This window comes from Jaculus jaculus, chromosome 6 (assembly GCF_020740685.1).
Source record: "Jaculus jaculus isolate mJacJac1 chromosome 6, mJacJac1.mat.Y.cur, whole genome shotgun sequence".
Lineage (NCBI taxonomy): Eukaryota > Metazoa > Chordata > Mammalia > Rodentia > Dipodidae > Jaculus > Jaculus jaculus.
Window position 1 is genome coordinate 129,743,231 of NC_059107.1, and position 18,782 is coordinate 129,762,012.

Below are 18,782 nucleotides of genomic sequence, written 5' to 3' on the forward strand. Positions count from 1 at the left end.
CTATTGAATTTAAGCAGAGAATTTGTGTTCTGTCTTCTTTGGTATTTCCTACTTGAAAGGAAGTTGAAAGGCACCTCTAATCATTTTGTCTAACAGATTTGAGATAATATCTAAAGGTAAATTTCCTGTTCATTCAAAACTGCTCATTGGTTCCACCTTTGTATTATTTACTTCCCTAGGAATGATATTCAGGCAACAGTGACATAGTGTAATAATTCCAGATAAAAGCTTCATTGTACTATGGAGAAATAGAGTATCTCATTCAAGCAGTGGCAAAGAATCTTCCTCTACAAAGCGATGCCTTCACTAAAATTTGAAAGACAAATAGAAATCATCAGTTTAGGAAAATCTCATGTGTAAAATATCGACAATTTATGAGACATGATGTGTGAGAGAAATGCAAGCATGTTATTAGAGTGGAATTCCATTCTAACTAAAAAAAAAAAAAAAAAAACTTGGTTGGTGATGGGTTTTCTTGAGATCTCAGGGTAAGCAGTTCCCAAATCTTGAATCTTTGTTACTCTAAATTTATTTTCTTTGGAAAACAAGAGAGAAGTGTCCATAGGTATTAACAAAGAAAGCAATCTGAGTAGATTAAGAGTTAAAATGTTACTGGGAGGAAGGAATAGAGTTCTGAAGTAAAATAAATAAATAAATACATAACTAAATAAATATCATTAACTGATTTTTGTCATGAAATAAAGTAACACTTCTGTTTTCTTCCCAATTTTTTTATCTTCTTTCTTGTCTTATTTAATTTTTGAAATTTACATGAATCAATATGTATGTGTAAAACCTCTAGATGAAATTTTTCAATAGTATTGACTACGTCTTAACAGAAGCACTGAAATAAAAAAAAAGCCATTCAGGGCTGGAGAGATGGCTTAGTGGTTAAGCGCTTGCCTGTGAAGCCTAAAGATCCTGGTTTGAGGCTCAATTCCCAAGGACCCACGCTAGCCACATGCACAAGGGGATGCACTCATCTGGAGTCCATTTGCAGTGGCTGGAGGCCCTGGTGCGCCCAATCTCCCCCCACCCCATCTGCCTCTTCCTCTCTCTCTCTGTCACTCTTAAATAAATAAATAAAAAATTTTTTAAAAAGGCCATTCACTAGAAATAATTAGACAAATGATCTGTCTTCTAAAAGTTCACTCCTTTGGTAGGGTTGATTTAGGAGCTAATCTTTTCAATTCCATGTCTAAATTATTTAACAGAAAACAGGAACAGGATGATAGAGTTGATAAACAGATTAGATGGATGATAGAGAGATATGGTTAGAGAGAGAGAGATAGATAATAAATAATAGATAGATAGATGATAGTCAGATAATAGAACTAGTGAGCCTGGGTCCATAGGCCAGCATACTAAAATTATTTCAAGAAATAAAATTTAGGGGCTGGAGAGATGGCTTAGCGGTTAAGCGCTTGCCTGTGAAGCCTAAGGACCCAGGTTCGAGGTTCGGTTTCCCAGGACCCACGTTAGCCAGATGCACAAGGGGGCGCATGCATCTGGAGTTCATTTGTGGTGGCTGGAAGCCCTGGCGCGCCCATTCTCAATCTGTGTCTCTTTCTCTCTCTCTGTCACTCTCAAATAAATAAATAAATAAAATTTAAAAAAAAGAAATAAAATTTATAATGAGTCTTGTAACTTTAATGATATTACAGAAGTATTAAGTCCTTTAGGGCTAGCATAACTCTATCCAAGGAAACCTAAGTAGTCTGAAAGTCCCCTTCTTTTCTTTTTGTCCTTACTTTACAACATTTAATCGTTAGTTACCAAGACCCACATCTAGCCCTATTCATTGAGAAAGAGTAAAAGCTCTAGCTTAGACAGCTCTCTCAAGTGTATTCTTTCATTTCCTTCCTCCTCTTTTTCAGTCTAGCAACAGGCCTTCTTTAAACTTTTGTAATTACCTCACTCAGGGACAATCAATCTTCCACATTCTTGCCAGAGGGATCTTTCTAAAAGATAAATTCATTCTGATAATTCTCTTCCTAAAATAAATAAATAAAGCAACAAAAGCATTCAGCAATCTTCTGTTGCCTTCAGGGAGAATTTCAAGACCTTATGCCTGTCACAAGGTAAGAGTTGCCTCTCTCCTTTGTTTTCCTGCTGCTCCCCAACCTTCTCTCCCTCTCATGCTTTATTTTTTTCTATTAATGTGTTCTTTATTGTAAAGCCTACTTCTCTACCCATAGGCAGACATAGATGGGCTGTGGATTATGGTCTCCTTGAGGAAAGTTACTTATACATGGGTGGCACTTGTAGAATGTGAACATTTAAAGACAGGAAATGCAATTTATTCACTTTTGATTCCACGGTACTTGACCCAGTTTCCTCACTCAGTTCTTATCAGTTTGAAAATACATTTTACAGTTAAATAAATGATAAATTAAGCCACAAACATAAACAGACCCAGACATGCACTGATATAGGAAATCCCAAAAGAAATGTATTGGAAATCAGAAAAACTGTGCATAGCCCTGTACTTCAATATTAAATGTTTACCTTTGGGAACTTTAGAGTTAGACATTTTTTTTCAAGCTTTTTAGAACATTTTTTTAGAAAACATTTAACAAAATATACTCTGGAGAAATAAAATTTTGTGTATAGAAACCATAGTATTAGAACCATAATATTATATAATATAAACCATAGAAACAAAGTGTCAACTTAATTCAAATCTGACCATAAAATGTTTGCATAGCTAAGCCTTCTTTATTTGAATTCAGACTCTATCAGTTCATGTGTTTTATTATTTTTAATAAGATATCAAGGCACTCTGGGGTACAGTTTACTATTCTACTTATTCATGCCTAGGGTACATTATAAGCTGCAAACCCAAAGGCTAAGTAAGTGCTTTAACTGCCCAAATCATGTATTAGAGGATCAATAAAACACACTCTGGAGTATCTTAATCCTATAATACATCTCCGACTTTTTATTAAAAGGGGGAAAGCAATTAATCTGGAACAAAATAATATTTTAAGATCACATCCTTCTACTGCTACATATTGCATACAGAGGACAAAGGCAAACAGTGGCAGTTTCTTGACAGGAATTTTACAGAAACAATGAATTATGCATTCCAGCTGCCGAGGAATTGGAAGTACACCTGCTTTAAAAAGCTTGTGCACAGAGACAACCTATGCCCTTGTATTTAGTTTGGTAATTTCTTATACAGTACCAATCAAAAACAAAGGAATTATACAGAGGATGTTTTACTATTTTATTATACATATTTTACAACTTATACCTTACCATATATGCCATACAATTTTACATTCAATTATAACAGCATATCCTGCTCTAATTTTTTTTTTTTGCTTTTTCCTCTACCTAGTATTTAGTAGCAAGTTTTTCCTTTGTCATTAGATTTATAAAACTACCATATTACCTGGCACATTATACATGCTCAGCAAGTATATAAGTTAAATAACAATAGTGATGTTAGTGAAGAATTTCAAATTATTTTTGTAGCTATAGAGTTATATACAATGTGTATATGTGTGTGTGTGTGTGTGTATGCACGCATGAATATGTATAACAGATTATTCTAACAAAATCAGAAGGTGTAAAAGACCACAGTTATTTAAAAAACTTCTATTCACACTATTTTCAGATATTAGCTATTATAATTTTCACAGAAACATTAAGAGTATTTCGTAACTATCCTCTCACAAATGGCATGTCTGCGGTTAAAAGCTATTGATTATGCTGTTCTTGCTGGTAATGGAATGCCCCACCTTTTTTTGCTTTGTTTTATTTTGTTTTGTTTTCCGAGGTAGTGTCTTATTCTAGCTCAGGCTGGACTGGAATTCACTGTGTAGTCTCAGGCTGGCCTTGAACTCACAGAAATCCTCCTACCTCTGCCTTCCCAGTGCTGGGATTAAAGGCATGTGACACCATGCCCGGCCGGAATGTTCTTCTTAAAAGAGAATCCATGCTGGATCATATATGATAAAAAAAAAACTCTATTTTGATTGGACTATAATATTTCTAACATAATTTTACAGGCATTTCCACTACATTAAAATTTGACATATCTTTGATCATTTAGTGATCAGTTATAGATTGACCTATTGTGAAGATTTATCATGATTGTACAGTACTACAGAACATAAAAATAAAACAGAGCAGATTGAAACTATGCCAATCTTTATGGCATGTACTTCACATAATATTTCTGTTGCCTTAATTTTCTCCATATGTGTAATGATTCAAGTTAACATATAAATAGTATATATCCAAACATGAAATAAGAATGGTATAACATTTTATGAACTTTTATTTAGGCAAAATATTGATTCTACAGATAAAAGCTGATATTCCAAAATAAAATACTAATTTAAGATATAACATTGTATTTCATTATTATTCATTAATGAAATATAATATAACAAATTTTAATAGTTGAGAAACTTAATGAGGAAGTCAATATATATATAAAAAAAAACTGAAGTAAGGCTCTTTAGTGGGTGCTGTGTTTTAAATGTAAAATGTCCTCCAATGACTTGTATATTTGAACACCTAGCAATCAGCTCAGGGTGTTTTGTAGGAAGGTTGTAGAACCTATAGGAGATGGATCTTTGATGGAGAAAGTTTGTGACTATGAGTGGTTATTAGGATTTTATAGTTGAGCCTCACTTTTTTTCACACTCAGCTTTGCGACTGTGAGTTCAATATGATCAGTTGGTCTTCTGCATTTGTTGTCATGCCTTCCTTGCCATGATAGACAATATCCCCCTGGAACTGTAAGCCAGAAATGCCCTCATTCCTTAAGCTGTGTCTCATCAGATATTTGGTTATATGAAAGAATAAAGTAAATGTGAAATGGATAATAAAACTGTATAAAGCAACACCAGTGAAGTTCAATTTTCTTTTTCTGACTCACTCTGCTATATGCTCTACATACTTACTTTTATCATTTTGCCAACTGTTTAATTGGTGTTCATACTGAATACTAGGGGTAACTTTTAATATTCCTTATTAAATTTGCCATATGTAATATGAATGCTTAATAGTTTTCCAGAATCCACTTCAGTCTACATGACATTAACACGCACACACACACACACACTCCCCATGAAAATCTATCTCAATTGCCAAGTGTTAATAAATGTATATGTATCTGCATGCATTTCTGTAGGAAAGATGGAGCAGACATTGCAAAAGATACCTATATGCAAATGAAAGCATGATAGGTTTTAACAATTTAAGGTGAGAACAATTGCTTAATGGAAAAAATCTGTATTTTATGCAAAGTTCTTTAACCCACAGATAACAATGAAACTGTGAAGAAAATTGATCTCCACAAAATGATTGCAAAATCATGGTTTAGTAAGTCTAAGTTTGCGAGTGCACGCAATATAAACATACCAGCACTCAAGGGGCTCATTGTTACATAGTATGTGTTGAGATCAGTGCTACAAATAGAACAACTTAGTGGTCCTTTCAGAGGGTACTGTATTTATGATTTTCATTCAAGAAGGTTTTAATCTTGTCTATTGATATTGGATATTTGTCTTTATAGACATTATACTCCTCTCAGGCATCCTTGAGGGGAACAAGCACTATAGAGAAATGGGGAAGGGGCATGCATAAGGACACACATGGCATAATAGTCCATAAGTCACAAGGTGGGTGAGCTATGGAAAAAGGGGGGGGGGAGTGGAAATCCCCCCCACATTTTAAAAACGCTATAATGGCAGTGCCAGCAATGGATCATGACACCCACAGTGGACTGCTGGAAACCCCTGAGGCCCTCAAAATAACGCAGGCCTTTTAAAAAGCACTTGGTTACACATCAGAACTGATGTTAAGACTGTATTGTTGAAGACAGCACAGGATGAAGTCCCAGCACAATGAGAGATCATGCTACAGCTGTGAAGGAAGCCAGCGCTGTGCTGGGGAGCCAGGGGAGCTGCTGGGGTGAAGCCATCAATAGTGTGAACAAGCAGTGGGTTCTGCAAACTAAAAAACCAACCAAACAGGCAAGATGTACCCATACATGCAATAGCTGTATAGAAGTTATGAAGCAATTAACTGCTCCCTGATTGAACATGTCACTCTCTCAGTGGAAGGGAATTCATGTCTGTGACTGAGAACTAAGTTTGAAGCCTACGGTTTAGGTCATAGGCCCTTGAGGGAAGCTTCCAATATTCTTTGTCTAAAAGGAGAGGTTATACCCACCACAAGTCTTCTAAAGTTCTGTATTTATTCCCTTTAATAAATGCTGCTCTCATTCTACTTTAAAGAACCTGCTTTTTACAAATTGTAGCAATACCTACAGGCTCAAAACCAACCAGAGAAAGCCACACCTGTCAGGACCCAGGAAACATTACAGATTGAATGACAGATCATATATGAGTGCTGCTATGACTGCTAGCCTGAGAACCTTCCCCATGGAGATGACAGTAGACACTGAAAAGTCTCAAAAGTCATCCAGATAATCAGAGGTTGGTAAGACTCAGTATTAAAAGAGACTTCTAACACATGACCTCCGAGGCTCAGTGAACACTGTAGAGGAGGGGCTCAGATAATGTAAGAGACAGGGGGAGAAAGTGCCCCGTGAAGCACTGCTCTGCCCAGAGGAACAGATTGTTACATCCAGTTCCCCACAGCGATCACTGAGACTCCCACTGAGAAGGGCCCTCAGTGGAAAGTGGTTGGGAGAGAGGGGAAAAAAGAAGATAATCTGATGGGACTATGACCAATTTGCAGTACACCCAAATACTTAAGTTTCCAAAACATATTTTTTATAAAAGAAAACTTCTTTTGGTACTCAATTAGTTGTATGAACACAAAAAATAAATACAAGATGAATATCTGTATTATACTGTTCCCTTCTCCTAAAAATGCAAATTCATGTTAATATTTCTAATGAATCAAAACGTATATTAATATATACATATATATTTATGTATATGTTTATTATATGTATGTAGCTTCTGAGCTAAAATATAAAGACATTTTTATAGACTGTTATATTTCTCTATGTAGAAATTTGCTCAGAATATAATGAAGAAATATGTGTAAAATGACCAAATGAAAAGGCCTCATGATATATGACAAATAAAAATTTAAAAAAAACTAACAAGACATGTGAAAATATATAGAGTCATTATTACTATCTACCTCCACAACTTTAAATTTCAAGTTCTGTATTAATTCAGTAACTTTTTCATCTTTCTTCTCATGAACCCTGGGCATAACATTATGCCCAAAACCACTATGACATAGCTATTCTTTCCTTCTTGAATGATCTTTCCTCCCAAAAGTATTTTTGTGTGTGTGTGTGTGTGTGTGTGTGTGTGTGTGTGTGTGTGTGTGGGCGTGTGTATGCACCAGGGCCCTTTGAGGCTGCAAATTAACACCAGATGCATTATATTCTTGTGCCACTTTTTGAATCTGGCAATTTGGGAATTGAACTCAGACTCTCAGGTTTTGCATGCAAATACTTTTAACCCTTGAGTCATCTTCCCATCCTCCTTGAATAATGCCCTACTTGACTTTATATCTTTTTTCCTCATACTCCCATTTTATAACTCCAAACGCCATTTGTTCCTCATTTGACATAAAAATATTCATATTAAATTTACTGCTTCAATACCCCTACAATTTATATAAATACATGAACAACTTAGAGCATAGAAACATTTTGTGGGTTGATGAACATGTATTGTGCAGGAGACTGATAGTAAAACTTTGTATTATTCTAATACCTAATCAGTGACTCCTAAATGTCCTGAATAAAAGCCTGAACTGGGTTGGCATAGTGGTCTTACTTCTTACACAATTCAATTTATATTATTTTTGTGGTTAATATTAACTAATGTGTTGTAACATGAGAATATGTCCAAATATGTTATATCTAATAATTCATGATCTTTATTTATTATATAAAGGGGAAAAATGCTATGAATTTGAGCTGCTGCTGAAGGCTTTACTGATATTGGAAGCTACATTGAAATGAAACAAAGACATTTCCATTTCCTTTTTAATATTCATATCAAATTTCTCATTTTCATCAATAAATAGGCTTGGTCTCTTAATTACCCTAAGAGAAAGAACTTGTTGCTTTGTGACATTTTTGATACCCTCTGCAATCCTATCATACATAAGAACTTTGCCAACATGAGTTTTTAAAATTATCAATAGTAAAATAATTAGTGGTTAGTGTTATTTGATTCAATAGAAGGTAGGCTTCATGAGGAAATGATTTTTTTCCTGAGTACAATTATTTTTTCAAGTGCTTGAAATCATGATAAAACTAAACCTAAATTTTACAAGTGACTCTAACAACTTTGTATGATCATATCATTTAATACTCAAATCACAGAAAGACAAGCCTCCTGCTTATTTTAAAGTAAAGTTCAAAGGAGATCAGTTATTTTGTGTAAACTTAAACACTAATTGGTATGTGACAGAACAAGAAATCTAAATTGTGAAAATGTTCTCCCTTTGGCAGAATGTTATTCACTTAATTTTTAAATCTAATAATATTGAATTAGTAAAGGTTTATTGGGCTGAAGAGATGGGTTAGCAGCTAAGGTGCTTGTCTGTGAAGCCTAAAAACTTTTGATTGAATCTCCTGGTCCCACATAGACAGTCAAAAAAGTGTTGCCAGTGTGCAATGTCACACATGCACAAAAGGGAGTGCATGCAATCTGGAGTTCATTCACCACAGCTGAAAGGTCCTGGGGTGCCCATTCTCTCTCTCTCTCTTTCTCTGTCTCTCAAAATATTTGCACATTTTCAATTTTATTCTGTATCAATTAAGGTTTTAAACATATTATCCAGATGCATATAGAGGAAACTTCCTGGATAATGTCCAGGGATCTGAGTGGGAGACCATCTCAACTCAACCTGTGTGTGAATTTGTATCTGTTAATTCCTTGTCATAAGGACTCTTTCTTGTGTGCATTATTCCCACCTATTCACTTTTCACTGCCTGTCTTTATAGAGTTTACAGTCTAACTGGGAGGTATATTTTATTTCCCAGAATCCTTCTTTGAGGCAGGAGACTCATGAAGGCATGGGGCATGTCTCTGAGGTCCTATGTTCCTAGTCACTGGCATATAATAGATAGCTAGTGCACATTAATGAATGAGCTTCCAATGTCCAGTATAAGGAGGTTTTTGTTCTTTTCCAGAGATTCAAGATCACAGTGGACCATATTTTATTTTGAACTATTATTCTATGTGCACAATGTGAGACAGAAATATGTATATATACAGGCATATCCATATAGTGCTTTTCTTCTTTTCAATTAAATTCTCTGTTGCTATTTTTTTTTCAAAAATTATCCCATGTTTTGACTAAAGGTGAAAATAAAATGGAAAAAAAATCTTAAACTCAAATATCTTATGTTACTATTCTCAATGAAGAAAGAGTTGGGAAGGCTGGTAATGATAAAAGGATATTTAAATACTAAAATTTGAATTATATTATTATATATACAAAGTGCTGGTGAAAATTGCCTTTTATTTGACTTTTTAACTGTGAAGCACAAACTTATTCAAGCATTGTGTTTGCATAGCTGACTAGCAAAAACCCTAGTACTTTAAATTGCTTTCTTTTCAAAATTATAACCTATCATATGCTACCATTTGAACAAATTTCTCAGATATAATTTTCCATATTTATTCCCCATTTAATATAAATTAGCCTAATTATTGGCATAGCTTTATGAATACTACATATCTAATGTTAACATTTCAAAGACCATGAGAACCCTTCCAGAGACAAGATGTACATAGCTGTTAAATTAGTCCCTGCATGGCATAAATCCAAGTGATCTTAAGCCCACAGCTATGAAAATTTTACTTCTGTCTTATTAGTTTTAATCCACCAGAAATAATTAGTATGCACTTCTGACTTCTAGATCACAAGTTTTAATGCTCAAGGCATCCTTCTCCCCCCATTTTTGCTACGTAAAAATATTAAGTAGAGTCACTTTCTGCCTGTGGACATGGCCGAGGGAGCTTCGCTGGATCCTGTCCTCTCACCCCCGTCACGCCTAAGTCCGAGTCTCCGAAGGAGCCCGAACAGCTGCGGAAGTTCTTCATCGGAGGACTGGGCTTGGAAACGGCAGATGAGAGTCTGAGGAGCAATGTGTGTTAATGCGAGATCCAGGCACCAAGCGCTCCAGGGGCTTTGGGTTTGTTACCTATGCCATTGGGGTGGAGGTGGACACAGCCATGAATGCAAGGCCACACAAGGTGGATGGGAGAGTTGTGGAACCAAACATGGCTATGTCAAGAGAAGAGTATCAAACACCAGGGTCCCACTTAACTGTGAAAAAGATATTTGTTGGAGGCATTAAAGAAGACAGTAAATGAGCCGGGCGTGGTGGCGCACGCCTTTAATCCCAGCACTCGGGAGGCAGAGGTAGGACGATCGCTGTGAGTTTGAGGCCACCCTGAGACTACATAGTGAAATCCAGGTCAGCCTGGGCTAGAGTGTGACCCTACCTCAAAAAAAAAAAAAAAAAAAAAGCCAAACAAACAAACAAAAAAAAAGACACTAAAGAGCATCACCTGCAAGATTATTTTCATCAGAATGGAAAAATCGAAGTGATAGAAATTATGACAGACAAAGGCAGTGGGAAGAAAAGGGGCTTTGCTTTTGTGACCTTTGATGACCATGACTCTGTTGATAAGATTGTCCTACAGACATAGTGTGAATGGCCACAACTGTGACATAAGGCAAGCCCTGTCAAAGCGAGAGAGGGTGGGTACTTCGTCCAGCCAAAGAGGGCTAAGTGGCTCTGCAAAGTTCAGTGGTGGCTGTAGAGGTGGTTTTGGTGGAAATGACTATTTTGGTCTTGGAGGGAACCTCAGTGGTCATGGTGGCTTTGGTGATAGCAGCGGAGGCAGATGATATGGTGGCAGTGGGAATGGATATAATGGATTTGGTAATGACAGAAGCAATTTTGGAGGTGGTGGAAGCAACAATGATTTTGGCAATTACAACAACCAATCTTCAAACTTTGTACCCATGAAGGGAGGAAATTTTGGAGGCAGAAGCTCTGGCCCTTAAGGCGGTGAAGGCCAATACTTTGCCAAATCAGGAAACCAAGGTGGCTGTGGCGGTTCCAGCAGCAGCAGTAGCTATGGAAGTGGCAGGAGATTTTAATTCCTGCCAGAAAACAAAGCTTAGCAGGAGAAGAGAGCCAGAGGAGTGACAGGGAAGCTACAGGTTACAACAGATTTGTGGACTCAGCCAAGCCCAGTGGTGGCAGGGCCTAGCTGCAACAAAGAAGACATGTTTCAGACAATACTCATGTGTATGGGCAAAAACAAAACAAAACAAAAAAAAAAAAAAAAAAAGACTCGTGGGCTGGCGAGATGGCTTAGCGGTTAAGTGCTTGCCTGTGAACCTTAATGACCCCGGTTCGAGGCTCGGTTCCCCAGGTCCCACATTAGCCAGATGCACAAGGGGGCGCACGCGTCTGGAGTTCGTTTGCAGAGGCTGGAAGCCCTGGCGCGCCCATTCTCTCTCTCTCCCTCTATCTGTCTTTCTCTCTGTGTCTGTCGCTCTCAAAATAAAATAAATAAATAAATTTAAAAAAAAAGAAAAAAAAAGAAAAAAAAAGAAAAAAAAAACTCGAGACGTGTATCTGTGACTAATTGTATAACAGGTTATTTCATTTTCTGTTCTGTGGAAAGTGTAAAGCATTCCAACAAAGCTTTGAATGTGGACCTTTTTTTTAAATTCACCCATGTTGTTGGTTGCTAAATCCAATAGTCTGATCATGATGCTGAATAAAAGTGTCTTTTCTTTCAAAAACTACATAGATATGTCTCTGTAAGAGCACAGCATGGGGTTGCATGCCTTTAATCCTAGCACTTGTGAGGCAGCAGTAGGAAGACTGCTGTGAGTTTGAGTCCACCCTGACATTACATAGTGAATTCCAGGTCAGCCTGGGCCAGAGTGAGACCCTACCTCGGAAAACAAAAACAAAAACAAAACAAAACAAACAACAGAATAAAAACACCAAATAAGATATATATCTCTGTGTATGTCTCACATATTGGGGGCTGGGAAAATAGCTCAGTGGGTAAGTACTCTTCTTGCACAAGAATGGAATCCTAAGAGGGCTTAAGGAGCCATGAGCTAGTCCTCATCACCCAAATAAAAACCTGGCCATGGCCCCATATAACTTTAATCCTCGTCAGGTGGGGGGTGGTATTAGGAGTCTCAATGGGGCTCATAGATCAACCAGTCTGACTGAAAAAAAGAAATAGCTGCTCCAGTATTCAAAGTAACAATGGAGAAGAGTAATAGAGAAGGATGCTGAGATTCTCTTCTGGCCTCCTTTGCATTGGGTTGTTAACATCTGCACACACAAGAGCATACACTGTGCAACATCTATACCCTATCACACATAAGATAACACACACACACACACACACACACACACACACACATGTATAGGCCTTTTGTACAGCAAAGTACAGAAATGTGCACACTTAGATTAAGTATGACTTGCCTATTTGGATTTAAAATAAATATATAAGTTACTCATAAAGAAAAACTGAAGGAGGAAATATAGAAAAAATCTGCCTAACCAATGCTCAATGACATTATTTATAAATACTGTCAATTGGTTATTTCATCTAGAATACGCAATGAAATGAGAAAATATTAAGTTAATGGATTCAGTAACAGGCCCATTATTACTGCCTCTGTATTCTGCTTTCTGCAGCCCTGAAGATTACAGCTGAGAAGCAGAAGGGGAAGAATGTAGATCATCCATTACACTGAGCAGTTAATGATATTTTATTGCATTATTTATCAAATACTGTGGATGTTTTTTGTAGCTGCAAGCTTGACCTCAGCTAATCATACTTTGATGAATGTGTGCATCATGAAGGCACTATGACAAAACACCCCATTGTTTTACAAAGCAGGAACATCAGCTCACATTGTGAATTCAGTAAGACTGTTGTCTCAAGATATCAATGCTTAGACACTTATGCAAAAGGCAGAATCGATGTTTATAATCTGGACACGACTGCTAAAATTCCTTTCTCATTCAGTCATATACATATTCAAACCATCTATCTTAAATGTTTCTTGCAAAGCTGTCTTATACATGCAACAGGGAGAGTATAATAATGTCTATATATATATATATATATATATATATATATATGTGTGTGTGTGTGTGTGTGTGTGTGTGTGTGTGTGTATTAGATTTCTCATTCTCTCAAGAAGACATGAAAAAATCAGAAGCATTTTACAATATTACTTAGGAGTTTTTATTGGAAATAAATAGTTTGCACAGAAAATATAAGTGTGGTTAACAAAGCAGTATCCACTGAATAACACTTAATTTTACAATCCTAATATAAAAGAAATCCCACCTTGGTTTCTGTTGTGAGACAATTATTTCATTTTCATTTTTTTTTCCCTCAAGATTTGGAATGAAAAGTTAGCTCTCAACATCTTTTTCTTTTTTGTGTAAATACTATTGGTGACATGTAAGGGGTATTTTGAACCAAAAATGTTAACTCTAAAGTACATTTTTGATGTCAAATCCTGGAATTTACTTTACACATGGGACAAGTAAATTCATCACAGAAGATGGAAAGTAAATGAGTTCTTTCTACTGATGTCATCAAAGAAACTTGATAAATAATAAATGCCATGGCATCATTTGAAAGTAAAGATTCAAGTTTCTCCTGCAGTGTAAATTATACAGTCAATCTCACTAAGGACCCTAAGCACTGGATTATCATATTTAACAAAGTTCTGCATATTGAGGGATTTTCTTCTTAATTGTTGCCAAAATTGTATGCCCCCCCCCCCCTTAAATGTGACATGTTTTTATTATTGTTTAAGGAATGTTTACTTTATAATCTCTTCTGTCAGGTTTCAAATTGCATAACCATAATAATGGCATTGGCTGTGTCCATGTGATTTGTTTTGATTATACCAAATATCTTGAGTGTGCTTAAATGCGCATGTAAAATGTAGTTTGAGCTATGAGCTCCCAGTGTCCTTGCAGAGGGCATGCAAACTCTTCTTTCAGGTTTCTCTTCACTTCAGCACCAAATGGGAAGAAACTAAGCACCCAGAATTTAGAGAGTTCCAGAACCAAGTGCAGTTGATCTACAGAGTGACATAGATCCAGAGCTGAGTTTATGTGCTGAACTATGTGCTTTGCTGTGAGCCACAGCTTGATGTAGTTATTCCATTAACGCTCTACAACTCACAGACTATATGTGTCTTCTTAGAAGATTAGTATTGTTAGGAATTATTTGTGTGTCTTTCTGCAGCTCCACTCTAAAATAAACTATTTTGGTTAAAAATTACATTAAGTTGCTAGTTGAATTCATGTTTCATTTCTAATCATTTATATTTCACTGTTGTACAGAATATAACTAGAAACCACTATGTAGAAATATTTTTGGTAATAAGCAATAACAGAAACACCTCTTGTACCATTTAACACTTTTAGACTATATTGTTTGTTCTTTTTATCAATTCCAAAGAGTCTGCAATAGTACATTTGAGGATAAATTTTATATCACATCTATATAAAATATGTCACATCTGTGAAAAAGAGCTAACATTTGGAAAGCCATTTCAACCCAATGTTAGAATCACTGGCTAATAAAGATTCAAAACAAATTTTGTAGCTAGTAAGTACAAACTTCTTTTATCATGTGTGATTCAATTGACTAAGGAGTAAACATAACTTGCTATATATCCTTTAAGTTTTAGTTATACAGAACACTAAAAATTACAGAGCAGTTTCAGTTTTATATGAGAAACTGAAGCTCAGAAAGACTGACATTAAGGCCCAAAGAGGCAAATTTCACTGCTTTAACACCTGATGCCACAGTCTCTATACCATCTATGGAATAGCCATCCATAGAATCACATTTTAAGAAATAAACATTTATTTTTATTTGATTAGTTTATTTTAATTTATTTGACAAAGGGAAAGAGAGAGAATGGGTGTACCAGGGTCTCCAGCCACTGTAAATGAACTCCAGACACACGTGTCCCCTTGTGCATCTGGATAACCTGGGTCCTGGGGAATCGAACTTGGGTCCTTTGGCTTTCTAGGCAAGTACCTTAACTGTTAAGCAACCCCCCAGCTCTTATATATTTTTTTTTAAATAAAGTAAAATGTTACAGAATGTGGGGTTACTAAGTCACCTCACAATCCTTTCTTTTTTCTCACTTATGCGATGGATCATTCAACAATTGGTTACTCTTGAAAATCTCCTGTGACTGAACTACCATAAAGGAGTCTTGATTTCTAGGAGGGTTTAGAAGGATATAAAAGGCAGTTCAAGAGAATGAAATAACTGTAGTCTAAGAAAAATATACACATTTCTGGTAATTTGGATAAATGCCCCCACCCCATAGATTCAGGAGTTTATTAAAACTTTTTGGGTTTTCAACAATTTGGGTAGAGGAGGTGTCACTGGGCAGATTTTAGGATTAATCCCTAAGGGGCTGTGGTGAATTTGAAATTCCATTGTAAAGATATGCAAAATACCTAGTTCTGCCAGGAGTTTCTGAATTGTGCTGCTTTTTTTTTTTTTTTTTTAACTTTGTCTCTCTACTTCGTCCTTTAAGAAGGGGCCAACTTTTTCTGCCATTATGGAACTTTCCCTGTATCTGTTAGCTTAAAATAAACATCTCTTCCTCCACAATTATGCCTGATCTGGAGGTTCATCTCAGCAACTTATATCTGTCTACTACAGAAATTGGTACTGAGAGTGGGGTGAGATTAATCTGGCAATGCAGATTTTGTTCTTGGAACTTGTTAGGTTGGGATGGGCTCCAAAGATGGAGTCAACAAGGACAGTAGAATGGTGACAGAGGCATAAGGAAGTAGATTATGATTATCCACTTTCTTCAAGAAACCACCCAGCCATTTTCCCTTCCTTGCCTAACAATGCCTCCAACTCAGGGTTTTTTGTTTCCTTATCTGCCACCTGGTCACTGTTCTTTCCTTCAGAGTGGTTTGCCTGGTATTGGTTACTCCCAAACCTTACAGAACTTACAACTGAAAAGGCCTTCTGGAGTGTTAAGCCAAGTTTTATGGACTATTCTCATGAGAGTTTGAGAATAATAAGTGCAGCAAGAATTATATTTGGAGGTTCAGCTTATGACCTAGGAGGCTTGGCTAATGGATTTTTTAATGAGAAGAAGAAACTGCAGTGGACTGTGTTGTAACTGGGATACTGGCACAATGGCTGGTTGCATTCTTCTGCCCAGGCCCAGAGTGTTTGATGAAGGTTAATTTTGTAATGGAATTGCTAGGCATGGTGGTGCATATGTTTAATGCCAACATATGAGAGACCATAGTGATCTCTGATTTTTTTTTTCCAGTAAAACATTTTCTGCTTATGTGTTAACACTATGGATGGAACACAGGACAAAGAATGGAATGTTAGTGTATATGCATTGTAATAATGAGCAAATAAGTATATAAATACAGTATCTTTGTTTAAAAGGGAGAAATATTGATTTCTGGATGAAATGGAGTTGTTTGTTCATATGCATCTTATTTGGTCTTAGTTATTTTTATTCAGCACATTGGCCATCAAGATTTCTACAAAATGTTAACATTTATAAATAGACTGGAGAAAATTGATTTGAGCTTATCAAGTTTAGCTACACCTTAGCTTCATGGCATGTAATAAGTTATCTATCTTCCTTAAATCTTTGTTTTACTACATATACAATGAGAATAATAATGTTTTCCTGCCTGATCATATGCTGTTGTCTTATTATGAAGTATTATAATGATTAAATAATGTTTCTAAATAGTCATTTAATTATTATAAATATTGAAAATCCTTTACTATGTAATAATTAGTGTTTGTTAAGGAAAACCATCATAATGATTATAATCTAATAGAGAAAAATCAAGTAAACATGTAATTTCATTGAGTCCTAAGTGCCTCAAATGCCTAGGCCAAAACGCCTGAAATGAAACTCAAAGCAGATATATAAGCCAAGTAGGTTGACAGGCTGGAGAAGGTTTGTAGAATGACACTTTTTGAAGGCTGTTTGGGAATTAGTCATCTAAAATAGAGGGTATTCAGAAACAAAACTGGTCACAGTGACACATGTATGTTATTTAGTAAATGCTTAAATGACAAATATGTAAGTAAGGTATTCTTGACCTGCCACAAAGCTTTTTTCTACTAAAATAATTGTTGGGAAAACACTGTCATTGGAAAAATAATTTGAATATGTAAGCCAATGATAATAATTACATACATAGTGAGACTTTGACATTGCATTTAAATTTTTACTGAGAGTAACAATTTTCTTATGAAGTTTCTGAAATTGCAATAAACAGGAAAAAAAAAATATATCAGCTTTAAAAACTGGAGGTAGGGCTGGAGAGATAGCTCAGCAGTTAAGTTAAGGTGTTTGCCTACAACCAAAGGATTCCGGTTCAACTTTCCAGGACCTACCTAAGCCAGATGTACAAGGGACACTTGCATCTGAAGTTTGTTTGCAGTGGCTGGAAGCCCTGGTGTGCCCATTCTCTCTCTCTCAAAATAAGTAAATAAATAAAATATATTAAAAAACAAAACAAACAAACGAAAACCAGTTCTCACTGGGTCACTTCTGGTCCCTGTGAACAGCTGTAACTAGTTATTTATCATTGCTGTGACCAAATACCTGACAAGAGGTGACTTATAGCAAAACAAAAACAAAAACAAAACAAACAACAAAAAAAACTGGAGGTAGGTATATTTATGCACAAACATGTAAGGTTTAGGAGAGTTTTCAAATGAAGCACTATTTTTCCAATATTTAGAATTTTTTTTAAACAATATTTTTCTTACAGTTACAAGAATTTAAATGTGTTTCCCAAAGTTTTCAAATATATGCCTGAATGAATGCTATTTTTGTTCTTTAGAAATTGCTTTTCCAAAAATCTTTTTGTGTAAAACAATGAATACTTACAGAACAAATCTAAACTATTGTTTTATAATATAAGATTTCTATCACTTCTCAATTATATTCTATCTGATCTTCAAAAACTGATGGGATAAAAACACCTAAAGTTTGTTGTTTTTAAAAGAGGTATTATACAGTCAATACTATCATTTTGGAGATCATAAAACTGAAGTTTGGGGAGAAGAAACCATTTTCCCAATAACATAAAACCATCAATCTGATGTAGAGATGACAGCATAGTTAAAGAGGGAGTATATGAGTAAACATAATATAACCAAGTAATTAGTACATTTCCTTCCAGAGATGGGGCTGGACTCATTATTCACATACTGAAGGCTATTCTCTCTTTCCCCTGATTTTAAAAATAAGTGACTTTATTCTCTGGACAACTTGCCCAGCCTGAGGGTTTTAATCACTGCCTCTCTGGGGTGTCAGTACTGCCCCTGCAGAATGTATGGACAGTAATGTTGGCTGTCATGGTGATTAACCACAGGCATTTAGTTCCCAGGGATTAGAGACAGTTCTGGAACCTGACAGGATTTCTTCATCCAAAATGTCAACACAGCCAACTGGAAGCACTGGCTTAACTAATCCTGGCAAGTCTTCCTCTCGTTGTTAGAATTAGCAAGTAGGGATGAACATGGTACCCTGTTCATGCCAATAAAACATAAAATGATGTCTATTCCAGACTTCAGTGATTTTTCACTACCCAGAATAAAAAAGGTTTGGGTGGAAAGCTCACCTTTGCTCTGTTTTCTCCCTTATTACTTTATAAGGTCCCCTCCTAGGAAGTATGGTTGATGCTGAGATACCACCATGGTTTGATGAAT

The 18,782-nt window shown here is 35.9% G+C and overlaps 1 protein-coding gene and 1 pseudogene across 5 annotated transcripts in view; one reads left to right on the plus strand and one right to left on the minus strand.

The window, feature by feature from the left end:
• Mgat4c (MGAT4 family member C) overlaps positions 1-18,782 on the minus strand; it is a 678,495-nt gene that overhangs the window by 335,145 nt on the left and 324,568 nt on the right. The gene's annotated exons all lie outside the window — the stretch shown is intronic.
• LOC101603436 lies at positions 10,110-11,139 on the plus strand (annotated as a pseudogene).